Source organism: Balaenoptera borealis, assembly GCF_965194805.1.
Source record: "Balaenoptera borealis genome assembly, chromosome: 3".
Lineage (NCBI taxonomy): Eukaryota > Metazoa > Chordata > Mammalia > Artiodactyla > Balaenopteridae > Balaenoptera > Balaenoptera borealis.
Window position 1 is genome coordinate 30,316,466 of NC_138866.1, and position 17,498 is coordinate 30,333,963.

General features: G+C 36.6%; 1 protein-coding gene and 1 long non-coding RNA gene across 8 annotated transcripts in view; one reads left to right on the forward strand and one right to left on the reverse strand.

Annotated features, from left to right (window-relative positions):
- Nucleotides 1–17,498, reverse strand: part of SIPA1L1 (signal induced proliferation associated 1 like 1) — a 376,440-nt gene that overhangs the window by 162,232 nt on the left and 196,710 nt on the right. Inside the window, exon 1 of one of the 7 annotated variants that reach the window (XM_082384316.1) lies at nt 4,505–4,523. The exons of the other annotated variants lie outside the window; for them this stretch is intronic. The gene's annotated coding sequence lies outside the window, so the exon portion shown is untranslated. Of the gene's footprint in view, nt 1–4,504; nt 4,524–17,498 lie in introns of those variants that run through there. 7 annotated transcript variants of the gene reach the window in all.
- Nucleotides 9,712–13,048, forward strand: LOC309625893. Its single transcript, XR_014242782.1, has 2 exons — nt 9,712–11,617; nt 11,653–13,048. It is a non-coding gene; the product is annotated as an uncharacterized lncRNA (long non-coding RNA).

Below are 17,498 nucleotides of genomic sequence, written 5' to 3' on the forward strand. Positions count from 1 at the left end.
ACATTCTTTTTTAGCAGTCAACTCTAGCCTAGTATTACAATCCATAATACTCCTACCATGGAAAAGTGAGGTAGCTTTCTTTATATCATTTACAACCTGGAAAGAGTCAACTTTCATATCTGGGCCTCTTAAACACAGTATGAACTCGAGTAGGAGTCAATCATGACTTCGGTTTAATTTAATTTTACTTTGTTCACTTCTATCCTTTATATATATATATATATATATTTTTTTTTTTTTACAAATATTTAACAGTCATCTAATTTTATTTATTTATTCATTTTTGGCTGTGTTGGGTCTTCGTTTCTACGCGAAGGCTTTCTCCAGTTGCGGCAAGCGGGGGCCACTCTTCATCACGGTGCGCGGGCCTCTCACTATCGTGGCCTCTCTTGCTGCGGAACACAGGCTCCAGATGCGCAGGCTCAGCAGCTGTGGCTCACGGGCCTAGTTGCTCCGCGGCACGTGGGATCTTCCCAGACCAGGGCTCGAGCCCGTGTCCCCTGCATTGGCAGGCACACCCTCAACCACTGCACCACCAGGGAAGCCCCATCCTTTATATCTAATGAAGTACTTTCACAAGGACCCAAGTTTAACAGAACCATAGTGATATGAGTTACATAGGCACTCCAGTACTGAGTGCCAGAGCGAAGTCAGAAGAACAAATAGCGTTAAGTAGCCCCTTTGTGCAGAGAAGTACAGAAACACAACCTCTAGTAGCCATCTTTAGCAGCAAAGTCCTCCTGATTCGTCAATAGCAGACTTCCTTTCTTATGGAATTAATGAGTGAAAAGGACTTAGCTAAAAATTTAATAAAATGTCAGAGGAAAATATGATATATAAATGAAGGAAGTTTTTCCATGTGTAAAAGTAATGAAAGAAATTACAAAGGAAAAAGTTAATAGATTTGGTTACATGAAACTTTAAAACATCTATATATTAAAAGGCAAACCAAAAACTAGTAAGAAAACTACAACATACGTTTAATGTACTGACTATACATGATAATTATATACATAATACTCTATAAAATACTGAATTGAGTCACTGTAAATCAAGATAAAATATTAACACTCCAAAAGAAAGATGGGAGAAGAAACATTAATAGGAAATTCACAAAAGAAAACAATAGATAACTGGCTAAACATTTGAAAAATGTTTCTACCCAATAAATAAATAAAAATGAAAAGAGTTTTTTGGGGGGAGGGGTTGTTTTTGTTTTTCATAAAATGCACTCATTGGCTACTGTGAGGAGTGAAAACTAGTTTGAAAAAAAGAACTTTTAGGGCTTCCCTGGTGGCGCAATGGTTTAGAATCTGCCTGCCAATGCAGGGAACACGGGTTCGAGCCCTGGTCTGGGAAGATCCCACATGCTGCAGAGCGACTGGGCCCGTGAGCCACAATTGCTGAGCCTGCGCGTCTGGAGCCTGTGCTCCGCAGCAGGAGAGGCCGTGATAGTGAGAGGCCCACGCACTGCGATGAAGAGCGGCCCCCACTTGCCGCAACTAGAGAAAGCCCTCGCACAAAAACGAAGACCCAACACAGCCATAAATAAATAAATTAATTAAAGAAATAATAATAATCTTAAAAAAAAAAAAAAGGAACTTTTAGGAATATCTATCAAGAGCCTCTATAAGGTTTACAAACTTTTACCCAGTCATTTTACTCCTGAAAATGTCTTAAGGAAGTATTCCAAAAGACAAAATGTTATGCAGAAGATGTTCATCACGGCATTATTTATAATAAAAAAGAACTGTAAACTACCTAAATGCCCCCAAACTATATAAATTATGGAATGTCTAAAATATTATATACTCAAAAAAATTAGTGCTTTTAATTATGAGAGAACACAATATAATGTTAAGTTTAAATTTAAAAGCTATGTGTGCAATGTGACCTCAACAATTTAAAGAGGGAAAAAAGCCAATAACAATAGCACACACACAGATGGGGAGAATACCACCAGCAAGTAGTATTTTAGGGTTGGTAATGTTGATAGTGTTGGTTACCTTTCTCTTTCCACTCTACTGTAAATGCCAGGCTTTCTACACATTCTAAGAAGATGGGGTCTCTGCCCAGTCATCACTGTGCTCCCAGCATTGTGCCTTTCACACAGTAGGTACTTAGAAATATCTGTTGACTAAATTTAAAGCCAAAGGGAAAAAAATAAATATTTTATAGAAAAATTAACAAACACATACATATATACACACATGTAAATATACATGTATGTGTGTGGATGTGTACACATATATATATGCATCCAGAGTACCAATATCAAAACTTAGAGAGGGAGGGGGGTAACTTTTCAGCATCTATGTTTATATTCTTAATATTGTAAAAAGCAGGGTAATCTGGGTACAGGAGGTAAGGGGAACAAGAAAAAAAAATCCAAAAAGTTGCTTGAAAAGTTTTTATAAGAATAAAATCAGAGGGTGTTGTAATTTTGAACTGTTATCTTTGTTAATGAACAGAGAAAAGCACTCTCTAGCTCTTTATACTGAAGGTCACCTGTGGGGAGTTTTACTCAAGAATGCAAAGACTGTCTCCTTATGTTATAAACTGGGGGTAACTGACAAGGAGCTAAAGAATTAATGCAACAGAAAAAGACCATCTTTTCTCATTAGCCCATATCACAAAAGCAGTTGTGTCTTAAAACTTTCTGTTTTTAATCTTCACAATTATTTTTAAGTCTCTGATGTTTAAATTCCACAGTTTACTTGAAGGTCATCCACTTTTAAATTCAGTACCATGATTTCATTCATGCAAAAAGCAGCAGTAATATTGTTTAAAAAGAAATGAGGCATGTAAACTTTCTGAAATTGTTTGAAGGTTTCAGCACAGTGCAACCACAAAAGGATTGATAATTAATAGCAAAAGATATTATTTGTTTAGAACAATGCAGCATTTTAAATAGAAGAACTCTCCAAACCACCCTTGCTGAACAGAAATAACATACTAATTACATGAAATTTCTAAAAATCTTAAAAAAAAAATAACATACTAGTGCATATTCCTACAAACTAACAGAAGATGCTACCATTCATAAATATGAGGGTGAAAAACTTTTCTCACCAATTTGATATTAATCCTTGGTACATGTGAAAGTACTGAGTAGAATGTTCCACTGAGACAGGCCATGGCTCAAAGTCTATAACTGGGTGAGGCTATGAATTTCAAATAAAAAACCCAACCTGAAAAATATAAACGGCAACCAGAGCCATCTTGTGCATTTCCTATGAATATTAAATGACTGGTTCAAGCATGCTACATCTGTCAGACTCCAACATCTCCACTAAGGAGATTAGAAACTCAAATCCTTCAATTAACAGACTATATCTGATTACTTAATATTTCATTCACAATCCTGTGCTAAGTTCAGAGTTTAAGAAAGCTGATAAGTACAGAAGCCTCTTAGATAGCCTCATCAACCAGAGGGTAGACAGCAGAAGCAAGAAGAACTACAAGCCTGCAGCCTGTGGAACAAAAACCACATTCACAGAGAGACAGACAAGATGAAAAGGCAGAGGGCTATGTACCAGATGAAGGAACAAGATAAAACCCCAGAAAAACAACTAAATGAAGTGGAGATAGGCAACCTTCCAGAAAAAGAATTCAGAATAATGATAGTGAAGATGATCCAGAACCTCGGAAAAAGAATGGAGGCAAAGACCGAGAAGATGCAAGAAATGTTTAACAAAGACCTAGAAGAATTAAAGAACAAACAAACAGAGATGAACAATACAATAACTGAAAAGAAAACTACACTAGAAGGAATCAATAGCAGAATAACTGAGGCAGAAGAACGGATAAGTGACCTGGAAGACAGAATGGTGGAATTCACTGCTGCGGAACAGACTAAAGAAAAAAGAATGAAAAGAAATGAAGAGAACCTAAGAGACCTCTGGGACAACATTGAACGCAACAACATTTGCATTACAGGGGTCCCAGAAGGGGAAGAGAGAGAGAAAGGACCAGAGAAAATATCTGAACAGATGATAGTCAAAAACTTCCCTAACATGGGAAAGGAAATAGCCACCCAAGTCCAGGAAGCGCAGGAAGTCCCATACAGGATAAACCCAAGGAGAAACATGCCAAGACACATAGTAATCCAATTGGCAAAAATTAAAGACAAAAATTATTGAAAGCAGCAAGGGAAAAATGACAAATAACATACAAGGGAACTTCCATAAGGTTAACAGCTGATTTCTCAGCAGAAACTCTACAAACCAGAAGGGAGTGGCATGCTATACTTGAAGTGATGAAAGGGAAGAACCTACAACCAAGATTACTCTACCCAGTAAGGATCTCATTCAGATTCGATGGAGAAATCAAAAGCTTTACAGACAAGCAAAAGCTAAGAGAATTCAGCACCACCAAACCAGCTCTACAACAAATGATAAAGGAACTTCCCTAAGTGGGAAACACAAGAGAAGAAAAGAATCTACGAAAACAAACTCAAAACAATTAAGAAAATGGTCATAGGAACATACATATCGATAATTACCTTAAACGTGAATGGATTAAATGCTCCAACCAAAAGACACAGGTTTGCTGAATGGATACAAAAACAAAACCCATCTATATGTTGTCTACAAGAGACCCACTTCAGACCTAGGGACACATACAGACTGAAAGTGAGGGGATGGAAAATGATATTCCGTGCAAATGGAAATCAAAAGAAAGCTGGAGTAGCAGTACTCATATCAGATAAAATAGACTTTAAAATAAAGAATGTTACAAGAGACAAGGAAGGACACTACATAATGATCAGGGGATCAATCCAAGAAGAAGATATAACAATTATAAATATATATGCACCCAACATAGGAGCACCTCAATACATAAGGCAACTGCTAACAGTTATAAAAGAGGAAATCGACAGTAACACAATAATAGTGGGGGATTTTAACACCTCACTTACACCAATGGACAAATCATCCAAAACGCAAATAAATAAGGAAACAGAAGCTTTAAATGACACAATAGGCCAGATAGATTTAATTGATATTTATAGGACATTCCATCCAAAAACAGCAGATTACACGTTCTTCTCAAGTGCACATGGAACATTCTCCAGGATAGATCACATCTTGGGTCACAAATCAAGCCTCAGTAAATTTAAGAAAACTGAAATCATATCAAGCATCTTTTCTGACCACAACGCTATGAAATTAGAAATGAATTACAGGGGAAAAAATGTAAAAAACACAAACACATGGAAGCTAAACAATACGTTACTAAACAACCAAGAGATCACTGAAGAAATCAAAGAGGAAATCAAAAAATACCTAGAGACAAATGACAATGAAAACACAACAATCCAAAACCTATGGGATGTAGCTAAAGCAGTTCTAAGAGAGAAGTTTATAGCTATACAAGTCTACCTCAAGAAACAAGAAAAATCTCAAGTAAACAATCCAACCTTACACCTAAAGGAACTAGAGAAAGAAGAACAAACAAAACCCAACTTAGCAGAAGGAAAGAAATCATAAAGATCAGAGGGGAACAAATGAAATGCAAACAAAGAAAACAATAGAAAAGATCAATAAAACTAAAAGCTGGTTCTTTGAGAAGATAAACAAAATTGATCAACCATTAGGCAGACTCATCAAGAAAAAGAAGGAAAGGACTCAAATCAATAAAATTAGAAATGAAAAAGGCGAAGTTACAACAAACACCGCAGAAATACAAAGTATCCTAAGAGACTACTACAAGCAACTCTATGCCAATGAAATGGACAACCTGGAAGAAATGGACAAATTCTTAGAAAGGTATAACCTTCCAACACTGAACCAGGAAGAAACAGAAAATATGAACAGACCAATCACAAGTAGTGAAATGGAAACTGGGATTAAAAATCTTCCAACAAACTAAAGTCCAGGACCAGATGGCTTCACAGGTGAATTCTATCAAATATTTAGAGAAGAGCTAATACCTATCCTTCTCAAACTCTTCCAAAATATTGCAGAGGGAGGAACACTACCCAACTCATTCTACAAGGCCACCATCACCCTGATACCAAAACCAGACAAAGATACTACAATAAAAGAAAATTACAGACCAATATCACTGATGAATATAGATGCAAAAATCCTCAACAAAATACTAGCAAACAGAATCCAACAGCACATTAAAAGGATCATACACCATGATCAACTGGGATTTATCTCAGGGATGCAAGGATTCTTCAATATACGCAAATAAATCAATGGGATACACCATATTAACAAACTGAAGAATAAAAACCATATGATCATCTCAATAGATGCAGAAAAAGCTTTTGACAAAATTCAACACCCATTTATGATAAAAACTCTCCAGAAAGTGGGCATAAGAGGGAACCTACCTCAGTATAATAAAGGCCATATACGAAAACCCCACAGCAAACATCATTCTCAATGGTGAAAAACTGAAAGCATTTCCTCTAAGATCAGGAACAAGACAAGGATGTCCACTCTCACCATTATTATTCAACATAGTTTTGGAAGTCCTAGCCACGGCAATCAGAGAAGAAAAAGAAATAAAAGGAATACAAATTGGAAAAGAAGAAGTAAAACTGTCACTGTTTGCAGATGACATGATACTATACATAGAGAATCCTAAAAATGCCACCAGAAAACTACTAGAGCTAATCAATGAATTTGGTAAAGTTGCAGGATACAAAATTAATGCACAGAAATCTCTTGCATTCCTATACACTAACGATGAAAAATCTGAAAGAGAAATTAAGGAAACACTCCCATTTACCATTGCGACAAAAAGAATAAAATACCTGGGAATAAACCTCCCTAGGGAGACAAAAGACCTGTATGCAGAAAACTATAAGACACTGATGAAAGAAATTAAAGATGATACCAACAGATGGAGTGATATACCACGTTCTTGGATTGGAAGAATCAATATTGTGAAAATGACTATACTACCCAAAGCAATCTACAGATTCAATGCAACCCCTATCAAATTACCAATGGCATTTTTTATGGAACTAGAACAAAAAAATCTTAAAATTTCTATGGAGACACAAAAGACCCCAAATAGTCAAAGCAGTCTTGAGGGAAAAAAACGGAGCTGGAGGAATCAGACTCCCTGACTTCAGACTATACTACAAAGCTACAGTAGTCAAGACAATATGATACTGGCACAAAAACAGAAACATCGATCAATGGAACAAGATAGAAAGCCCAGAGATAAACCCACGCACCTACGGTCAACTAATCTATGACAAAGGAGGCAAAGATAGACAATGGAGAAAAGACAGTCTCTTCAATAAGTGGTGCTGGGAAAACTTGAGAGCTACATGTAAAAGAATGAAATTAGAACACTCCCTAACACCAGACACAAAAATAAACTCAAAATGGATTCGAGACCTAAATGTAAGACCAGACACTATAAAACTCTTAGAGGAAAACAGGCAGAACACTCTATGACATAAATCACAGCAAGATCTTTTTTGATCCACCTCCTAGAGTAATGGAAACAAAAACAAAAATACACAAATGGGACCTAATGAAACTTCAAAGCTTCTGTACAGCAAAGGAAACCATAAACAAGACCAAAAGACAACCCTCAGAATGGGAGACAATATTTGCAAATGAATCAACAGACAAAGGATTAATATCCAAAATATATAAACAGCTCATGCAGCTCAATATTAAAGAAACAAACACCCCAATCCAAAAATGGGCAGAAGACCTAAATAGACATTTCTCCAAAGAAGACATACAGATGGCCAAGAAGCACATGAAAAGATGCTCAACATCACTAATTATTAGAGAAATGCAAATCAAAACTACAATGAGGTATCTATCACCTCACACCAGTTAGAATGGGCATCATCAGAAAATCTACAAACAACAAATGCTGGAGAGGGTGTGGAGAAAAGGGAACCTTCTTGCACTGTTGGTGGGAATGTAAATTGATACCGCCACTGTGGAGAACAGTATGGAGGTTCCTTAAAAAACTAAAAAATAGAATTACCATATGATCCAGCAATCCCACTACTGGGCATATACCCAGAGAAAACCATCATTCAAAAAGACACATGTACCCCAATGTTCACTGCAGCACTATTTACAATAGCCAGGTCATGGAAGCAACCTAAATGCCCATCGACAGACAAATGGATAAAGAAGTTGTGGTACATATATACAATGGAATATTACTAAGCCATAAAAAGGAACGAAATTGGGTCATTTGTTGAGACGTGGATGGATCGAGAGACTGTTATACAGAGTGAAGTAAGTCAGAAAGAGAAAAATATCGTATATTCACGCATGTATGTGGAACCTCGAAAAATGGTACAGATGAACCGGTTTGCAGGGCAGAAGCTGAGACACAGATGTAGAGAACAAACGTATGGACACCAAGGGGGGAAAGCCGCGGGGGGGTGGGGATGGTGGTGTGATGAATTGGGCGATTGGGATTGACATGTATACACTGATGTGTATAAAACTGATGACTAATAAGAACCTGTTGTATAAAAAAATAAATTAAATTAAATTAAAAAATTTAAAAAAAGAAAGCTGATAAGAATTGTATTTATTCATAGAATCAATCAGTTCTACACTAAAAACTAGTACATACACATTCTGATACTTGCTTTCCATATGAGAAAAAATTTCTATATGATGTAGAGGAGGTCTAAGTACATAAGTCTATAAAATGGGTTCAGGCCAAGGAAAAAGGCTTGCTTCCTTTCCAGTTCTGGTATACTTTCCATTATCTTAGAATATCAATTCATGGGTCAAGTTATGCTGATATTTTCCAGGGGAAAAGAAAATGTTCTGAAAAGCATGCCTTTCCTACCCTGACACCCAATTTAAAAACATTCAAATTGAATATCCCACTTGGTTGACTGAGGGGTAAGGAAGAACTGAAGAGAAAAAAAGAAAAAAGCAGAAGAAAAACATTTTTTCTCTTCTGTCACTACTGTTTTTAACCTAACATGTCTCTCAAAGTGTTTAGCTCCATGGTGATGAGAGCAGGCAAAAAACACAGAAACACTGAAAGAACAAATTCCCTCAGAATATTTTAGGGTTTGCAACACAAAGCTTAACATGGAATTACAGAGGCATTCAAGTTGAAAATAGATTCTTATAACTTCGTAATGATGTAAGATGAACAGTCTTTAGAATAGCTTTAAAAAAAGGCTGATACGTTCCTTCCCCCCCAAAAAAAACCAGCCTTCTACTTGACTTTTTCACATTAGTAACTTCCCAATGTAAAGAATATAGAAGAAACCATAATCATTGTTTAGAAAAATGGGTTTCAACTTTGCCCCCCAAGGGGACACCTGGCAGTATCTGGTGCTCACAGCTTGGTAAGAAGTGCTACTTGCGTCTACTGAGTTGAGGCCAGGGACGATGCTAAACATCCTACAGTGACACAGCCTCCATAACAAAGAATTCTCTGGCCTCAAATGGCACAGTTCTAAGGCTGAGATTTCGGTTTAGAAGTATCTTTAACAGTGAAATGCAAAGATTAATAATCATCCAAGTTCCAAAACTTAGGTCAAAGCAAGTAGGGAAGTCTCCCAGGCTCTCTGTACTCCCTACAGGCTGATGTTTGCAATAGTTCTACTTTCACACGGGATACAGTCCTGAAAACTGCTATAGGAAGAGATTTCACTGTTGAATAACTTATGAACTTTTAAGAAATGCAGAGTATGGGAAAATACATTTACAAATAAACCTGAAAAGGTACTTTAAAAATGTTAACCAATGTAAAATTATGATGACAACTCATTAAATGAAGAAAACATCAATGATACTATGCTTTTGGTAGTAGCAATATTGATAATGTTCATTTCCACCGACTGATCCTTGCTTGCTAAAAATCTTTCACAATCTTCCTTCCCTCAGTTTTAATGACGTGGCTTAAGGTAATTAAATTTATTCTTTACTTCAATTAATAATATTTCCTGAATACCTACTCTGTGAACTGTTCTAAACCCTGGGGCTAGGATGGTGAACAGAGCAGAAAAACCCTCACTCTTAAAGAGCTTACATTCTAGTAGGGGAGCGCAAGAACAAGGAAATCAATAAATAATGTAAAGATCAGAAGTGAAAAATGCCCTCCGGAAAAATAAAATTAAAAAGTAATATGGCTAACAGGACATGGAAGCAACCTAAGTGCCCACTGACAGATGAATGGATAAAGAAGATGTGGCACATATATACAATGGAATATTACTCAGCCATAAAAAGAAACGAAATTGAGTTATTTGTAGTGAGGTGGATGGATCTAGAGTCTGTCATACAGAGTGAAGTAAGTCAGAAAGAGAAAAACAAATACCGTATGCTAACACATATATATGGAATCTAAAAAAAAAAAAAAAAAAAAAAAGAAATAGTTATGAAGAACCTAGGGGCAGGACAGGAATAAAGACGCAGATGTAGAAAATGGACTTGAGGTCATGGGGAGGGAGAAGGGTAAGCTGGGACGAAGTGAGAGAGTGGCATGGACATATATACACTACCAAATGTAAAATAGATAGCTAGTGGGAAGCAGCTGCATAGCACAGGGAGATCAGCTCGGTGCTTTGTGACCACCTAGAGGGGTGGGATAGGGAGGGTGGGATAGGGAGACACAAGAGGGAGGAGATATGGGGATATATGTATATGTATAGCTGATTCACTTTGTTATACAGCAGAAACTAACACAACAATGTAAAGCAATTATACTCCAATAAAGATGTTAAAAAAAAAGAAAAGCAGACCAAAAAAAAAAAAAAAGATACTCATGAAGAAGAATAAGATGAAAGGACTTTCCTTCCTAGATAAGATTTTGGAAAAGAAAAAAAAGCTGTAGTAATTAGAGTATAATATTAGTGTATCAAAATCTAAATTGACCTCTGGAAGTAAATAGTAACCCCAGAAACAGTCTGAAATTCAAATTTAATTTGGTCTCATTTATTTTATCTGGCAATCCTACACATAAGAGGAAACAGGTACAAAAGTGTTGATAGTAACACTGTTTATAACAGCAATATCTGGAACCCACCTAAATTTGCATTGAGGAAATAATGGATAAACAGTATATTCACACAATGGAATATTAGGCAGCAGTGAAAATAAATGAATTAAAGCAACGAGAAATAACATAATGAATAACATAACACAATGAATCTTAGAAACATTATTAAACTTAAAAAAAAAAGTAATATGGCTAAGATGGCTGATTGGATACTCTCATCAATTGGCCAGTCAAGGAAGGTCTCTCTGTGAAGAAGTGATTTGAGATAAGAAGACCTAAATGTCCAGAAGGAACCGACTACACAAAGGAAGGACGTTCTAGGCAGAAGGAAGAGTAGGTAGAATGACCCTAAAACCTGAACAAACTTAGCATGTCCAAGGTAAAGAGAGCAGGTGTGGCTGGAGGGCAGGGAGATGACACAGGGTAAGAGAGACAGACAGCTTCAGACTGTAAGGAAGCTCGGAGGCCTTAGTAAAAGCAATGTGAAGCAGCTGCAGGGCTCCACGGCCTTGTCTTGTGCATGACCCAGCAGAAGATGCAAATGGCTTGCTCTAAGGTGGGATCAGCAGAGATGGAGAGAAATGGACAGAGTTGGGTACTTTTGGAGGTAGAGACAACAAGGCATGCTGATGGATCACATATGGTTTAGAAACTGGACATGCTGATGGATCTAGAAAGAGATGAATCAAGGATAACTCTTGAATGTCTAGCTTGAGCAACTGGTTGGATGATTCTCCTGAGGAATTCAGAGTGGGCGAGAAGCAGGTTTATAAACAGGATGACCAACCATCCTGGTTTGTCCTGGACTGAGAGGTTTCCTAGAATGTGGGACTTTCAGTGTTAAAACCAAGGAAGTCCTGGGAAAGCAGGATAACTTGATCACCCCAGATATAAATCAAGAGTTCTCTGCTGAGCGTGTCTACTGGATATCTATGTGGAGCTATCAGACTCACAGTTTGAAATACAGATGTGAAACCAACTCTGAGCTGGAGACACAGAACTGGGAATCACAGAGGCATACAGGTGGCATTTAAAGTCCCAGAACTAGATGATATCACCTCGGGAGAGAAGAGAAGAGGTCCTAGAACAGAGTTGGCATTTCTCTTTTTCACAGATAATATAAAGATGTCTGCATCAGTACAGTTCCCCATCTACACAGGCTTTCACACTTAAGACTCCATGTTTTTGACTCTTACTTTCCAGATCTTGCCAGAAAATTATTATAGAAACACAAAGTAAAATGAACATTTTAGATGCTTTGGGTGACTTATTTAAGCTACTGATAGTTTGCTTAAAGTCTCAGCTTTGAGGGCCCCATGTCAGATCCTTCCCAACAGTCACAGAAGAGCCCAAATATACAGAATAGGTTTGTTTATTGTCCGTCCTTTCCCTTCTCTTTCCCAAAGCTTGACTGCAAAGAAATCCCACGACTACTACTGACAAATGTTTGGCCTCTTTTCCCTACTTCCAATCCCACTTCCCTCCTTTTCTAAGTATCTTTAAGAAGCACGACCCTCAACTACCACAATCAAAAAGTCACAATGAGGAAAAGGAACACAGAAAGAAATAAGTTGACAATAAAAACTCTCCAAAGGCAAGTTTCACTTGAGAGAGACTCACAGTTCAGCACATTAGTCTCTTTGAAAAAACTACTAACACCCTTGGCTGCAACTTAACTTGGGTACATTGGTATTCAAAAAAGGAACAATTACCAGAGTGACTCAACAGATGGCCCATTTAAACTATGGGATTAATACAATGTGTCTGGTGACCTAGTTCAAGTAACTAAATAGAAGCCTCCCAATTGGCCAACTTGTGATTGAAAATATCAAATGTTTGCAGCAGACCTTGTAAAATCTAACTCTATCTGGCCAATCTGGGCAGAGAAAGTAAGAGAATGAAACATGAGAAATAATCAAAAGAGGTCGCAGGGCTTGGAATGGCCATAGCAGAATTACCTGACTCCCCTGTGGGACATCTTCATTCCTATGAGGGTAAGCATCCTGGCTAGAGAGAACAAGAAGACTTGGGCATTTAAAAAAATACATTAAAAAATTAAAAAAAAAAAAAAAAAGGATGCTTTCTCACCAAAAAAAGACTCTGTCTAAAAGATAAGATAATTGAAACAGTAGAATTTCAGAGAGAAGCAATTAATGAGAATAAATTATACCTAGTAAACCCTACTCTACTGATAAATGGACCGCCCCCATTGTGGGCCCCTCTGTAGGGTCCCTCTTGTAGGGGCATAGTCACTCTTCAAAAGGACTTCCCAAATTCTTCTCTGGCACTTAAAAACACTCACATGCTGGATCACTTTGAACTCTTACTAAGTTTAATAAACATGAAGCATTTTTAATCATATGTAAAGAAAAAGAAACAGAAAAGGCAGACTTGAGTTTAAAAATAAAAACAATAATAAAAACCTCAGAAGAGTAAGGGTCAAAGGTTTCTGATCAAACAGCTTAAGCAGTGTCTTATTATATCATTATGCCTTTTCATTTTACTTTTATACTGAATACCAAATTTGTTTTATTTTTAACTAACTATATTAGAAATTTAAACATCCTAATGTAAATCACCCTTAAAACACTGATTCTCCTGTTGATTGATTGTCGATAACTACATTTTCAGGGCACTCAAAAAATATCATCATATTGGGGGTTTCCCTGGTGGCGCAGTGGTTGAGAATCTGCCTGCTAATGCAGGGGACACGGGTTCGAGCCCTGGTCTGGGAAGATCCCACATGCCGCGGAGCAACTAGGCCCATGAGCCACAACTACTGAGCCTGCGCGTCTGGAGCCTGTGCTCCGCAACAAGAGAGGCCACGATAGTAAGAGGCCCGCGCACCGCGATGAAGAGTGGCCCCCGCTTGCCGCAACTAGAGAAAGCCCTCACAGAAACAAAGACCCAACACAGCCAAAAATAAATAAATAAATAAATTTTAAAAAATATATCATATTTTAAAAAAATATATCATATATCATGTATGTAAAAAATACTCATATACAATAATTTTATCTGCTATATAAATACCTTCTATAATCACCACATTCCTCTCTGTAAGGATGTAAATTTTAAAATCCATTGGTAATAAAAGATCATTTCTTTATCTTTCAAAGTAATTTAAATTTTGTAAATGATAGAAATTCAATGAAAAAAATGCTGATAGCAAACTTCATAACATAATTGGGTTTACAGACTTCTGACACTATGCTTAAGCACAGTAAAGCTATACAGACACATTTAATGGATACTAAGTTGCATATAATTGCCTGAAGCAAGAAATACATATTTTAATTTATATATTTTTAAATGCATTTAATTGCTTCACCTTCATTCCAGTGAAATCACTAAACGATGCTTCACATATCTATTCCATTAGCATTAAGACATTATTTATAGCTTTAGAATTTAATGATCTGAAAATACATTAATCCTTTTAAAAAATGTGTTCTGTGATGTCATTATGGCTTTATAAGGATACGCAGAGCTTTTTACTAGAGGCATTCTGACAAACAGAGAAAAGCAGACACCGTTTAGGTGAAAAAATGAAATGAAAAACTCCAGGTAGGAGTCTTGAAGGCAGGGCGCTCAAGGACATGTGTTCTCCAAAGAAAGAGTCTGCTGTGCCCACAGTCACAAGCCAGAGAGCCATCCTACTGCCCAGCAGCTGGAGGGAAAGGAGACCTCCGCAGGAATATTTCAACAAAAAGAATTATGCTGGAAAAGTAACATACTCTGAAAGTATTTTCATAATTAAGTTAAATTTAAAACCTATCCAGTAATGAAATGTAAGATACAAATGAACCCACAAAGAAGTTTTCAATGAGCTACTTTTTGCAAAAATATCTTTAAGTTTCTGATGCATATTAAATTCTACAGAGCCTCTAAAGATTAAGACAAATTACTACTGTCCAGTGCTAACAAGCTATTAGGGGAGCTCTTTACATAAAACCACATAAGGAACAAAGCAATAAGCACCACAGTATAATTCTGACAACTATTCCTCTGGCTGGATTTGGAAATTGTGCCCAGAGAGATGACACAGAAACAACTGAGAACAGGTGTGAGCACATGCAGAGGAGGAATAAAAAAGAGCCAATCCCTAATCCTGGGCCTTTGCCCATGAAGGGGAACAGGAGGCAGCACCATCATCTCCCCCAGCAGGTCTTCTCTCTGACCACCAGACCAGGTGAGATGTCCATCCTTTTCAGGGAATCCAAGGATCCCATTCTTTCAAAGCACTTTCCACACTTTACAGTGAGTTCTTGTGGGGCAGAGATCAGCTCTTATCATCCTTTCCAGGGAATCCGAGGATCCCATTCTTTCAAAGCACTTTCCACACTTTACAGTGAGTTCTTTTGGGGCAGAGATCAGCTCTTATCAACCTGTACAGTCCCAGATACCAGCACAGTCACAAAGTACCTGCTCATTAAATGTTCGATATAAAAATAAATGAATGAGAAGAAAAAACAGTAAAAGAGAAGAAGCTATTTTCATGGAAGCAGGAGAACCAAAATGAAGAAGAAGAAAAAGAGTAACTCCTTGGGAAATGAGACAGAAAACAAAGAGAAGTAGAAAACAGTCCAGGAATAGACTTATACATGTATGGTCAGTTGATTTTCAACCAAGACACCAACTCAGTTCAAGCAGAAAAAAATCTTTTTAAGCAAACAAATGGTAATGGATATACAGATGGGGGGGAAAAAACACACCTCGACAATTACCTTATTTCATACACAAAAAATGAAAGATAGGTTATCAATCTAAATGTAAAAGATAAAACCCTAAAGCACCTTCAAGTAAATACAGAAAAACATCTTCCCAATATTAGACAGGCAAGGATTTCTTGGATAACACATAGTAAAGCACTAACCATGAAAAATTATAAGTTGGACTTAAAATTAAACCTTCTCCTTATCAAGAGACACCATTAAGAATATAAATCTCTCTCTCTCTCAAAGCAAAGGAAATAAAAGCAAAAATAAACAAATGGGACCTAATTAAACTTAAAAACTTTTGTACAGCAAAGGAAATCATCAACAAAATGAAAAGACAACCTACTGAATGGGAGAAAATATTTGCAAATGACATGACCAATAAGGGGTTAATATCCAAAATATATAAACAGCTCATACAACCCAATATCATAAAAACAAATAACCCAATTAAAAAAATGGGCATAAGACCTGAATAGCCATTTTTCCAAAGAGGAACTGCAGATGGCCAACAGGCACATGAAAAGATGCTAAATAAATATCATTAGTCATCAGAGAAACACAAATTAAAACCACAATGAGATATCACCTCATTTTGTGGCTATCATCAAAAAGAACACAGTAACAAATGTTGGCAAGAATGTGGAGAAGTGGGAACCCTTGTACACTGTTGGTAGGAACGTAAATTGGTGCAGCCACTATGGAAAACTGTATGGAGGTTTCTCAAAAAACTAAAAACAGAACTACCATATGACCCAGCAATTCCGCTCCTGGGTATATATCCAAAAAAAACCAAAAACACTAATTTGAAAAGATACATGCACCCCAACGTTCATAGCAGCACTACTTACAATTGCCAAGATATGGAAGCAACCTAAGCAACCATCAATATGAATGGATAAAGAAGATGTGGTGTGTGTGTATATATGTGTATATATATATATACATACACACACACACACACACACACACACACACACACACACTGGAATATTACTCAGCCATAAAAAAGAATGAAATAATGCCATTTGCAGCACCATGGATGGATGGACCAAGAGATTATCATACTGATTGAAGTCAGTCAGACAGAGAAAGACAAATACTGTATGATATCACTTATATGTGGAATCTAAAAAATACAACAAACTAGTAAATATAACAAAAAAAGAAGCAGACTCACAGATACAGAGAACAAACTAGTGGTTACCAGTGGGAAGAGGGAAGGGGGGAGGGGGGAGGTAGAGGTAGGGGCTTAAGAGGTAAAAACTACTATGTATAAAATAAATAAGCTACAACGATATATTATACAACACAGGGAAAATAGCCAATATTTTATAATAACCATAAAAGGAGTATAATCTTTAAAAATTATGAATCATTATGTTGTATACCTGAAACTTATATAATACTGTATATCAACTATAGTTTAATTTTTAAAAATCCAAAACAGAAAATATAAATATATATGAATATATACACATATACATACGTATGTACGTATACATTCTATATGGGTACACATTTATATGTTATTTAAATATATAGAGGTAATATATATTTAAAATCTTATAATTCAAAAAAGATAATTCAATAATATTTTAGAAAAACAATCAAGACTTGAAGATACTGCAAAAAAAGATGAATGGCCAATAAGCACATGAAAAGATCCGCAAAATCATTACACATCAGGAAAACACAAATTAAAATCACAATGAGATACTATTTCACACTCACCCCACCAGAACAGCTAAAATTAAAAAAACAAACAAACTGTGTGGCTGAACCACACAGACTCCATCTTACCAG